The following is a 1,625-nucleotide window of genomic DNA, read 5'->3' as shown; positions in this document are numbered from 1 at the left end:
GGCCATGTATCGTGGAATTCTGGACCAACATCTCCTTCCCTCAGTGAGAGAGCTGAAGATGGGTCGAGGATGGGTGTTTCAGCACGACAACGACCCTAAGCACACCGCCAAAGCAACAAGAGTGGCTGAAGAAGCACATCAAGGTTCTGGAGTGGCCTAGCCAGTCTCCAGACCTGAATCCAATTGAAAATCTTTGGAGGGAGCTTAAAATTCGAGTTGCCAGGCGACAACCTCGGAACCTGAATGATTTGGAGGCTGTCTGCAGGGAAGAGTGGGCCAACATCCCTGCCGAAATGTGCACAAACCTTGTCACCAACTATAAAAACCGTTTGACATCTGTGCTGGCCAATAATGGCTTTTCTACAAAATATTAACATGCTGTTTGTCCAGGGGGGTCAAATACTTGTTTTTCCTCATCAGATGGTTATCAATTTTAATAAATTCATATGATGTGATTTTCTTTGGGATTCTGTCTTTCACTGTTAGAATGTACATATGATTAAAATTATAGATCGTTGCATTCTTTGTAAGTGGGCAAACCTGCAAAATCAGCAAGGGGTCAAATACTTATTTCCCCCACTGTATATCCCCTAACTCTACACCTCTACCTATGGTGGAACAGAACTCTCTCCAACTTTTCTTTTTGGTTAACTTAATTGTCCTACGTGCCACTGCCCTTTTCCTTTGAAAAGCAAAACACTCTCTTGTGATAAATTCTTCTTTAATGTTTTAAGGCTTTGTTTCGTTCTTTTACAGCTCTGCTACACTCCTCATTCCACCAGGGGACCACTTTCTTCCTGCCCTTTGTTGTTCTTTTTGGAATACTTAAATGTGCTGCATTTATAATGTGTTCTGTAATTTGCTTCGTGCATTCCTCTACATCACCTTCTAACGTCACAAGGTGTGCTGACTTCGTACAACATAACCTAAATTTTTCCCAGTCTGCTTTCTCAAAGCACCATCTGTTAATTGTACTTCCTTCTTGGAAACATACATTTGTGTTAATAATAGTGAGAACTGGAAAATGGTCACTTCCTATGGTAGAATCATTCATAACAAACCATTCACATGCGTTTACCAAATTATCTGATACCAGTGTGATATCTAAACATGATGTTTTACCCCTGTTCACATCCATTCGTGTTCCCTGTCCATTATTAATGCAGACCAGTGATCTTTCTTCCATCCTTTCTTCAATTATGTCCCCATTATTATCTGTGTGATTGCTGCCCCATAAGCTGTTGTGTGCATTGAAGTCCCCACACCATATTTCTTTCCTGTATACAGTCCCTGCCATTTCATTCAGTTTATTGATATCTAAGTTTTTGCATGGGTTATAGAAATTAATCAATTTAATGTTTCCCTCTTTCCTTGGGCTATAGATTTCAACTATTATACATTCTGAATCTTCTGAGCTTGGGGATTCCCATCCTTGATAAAGGTGATGCACCCTCCACCAGTTTGGTTGTTAGGTCTATCGTACCTTATAGAGCTAAACCCTGGTATCACATAATCTAGTCTGTCTCATAACCAAGTTTCTTGTACACATATTGCATCTGGAACAACATCTAATTCATGAATGTACTTTTTGAATTCTTGACCATTAGCTATAAGACTTCTTGCGT

The sequence above is a fragment of the Micropterus dolomieu genome, linkage group LG08 (assembly GCF_021292245.1).
Source record: "Micropterus dolomieu isolate WLL.071019.BEF.003 ecotype Adirondacks linkage group LG08, ASM2129224v1, whole genome shotgun sequence".
Taxonomy (NCBI): domain Eukaryota; kingdom Metazoa; phylum Chordata; class Actinopteri; order Centrarchiformes; family Centrarchidae; genus Micropterus; species Micropterus dolomieu.
Note: the sequence above shows the minus strand (reverse complement) of the source record.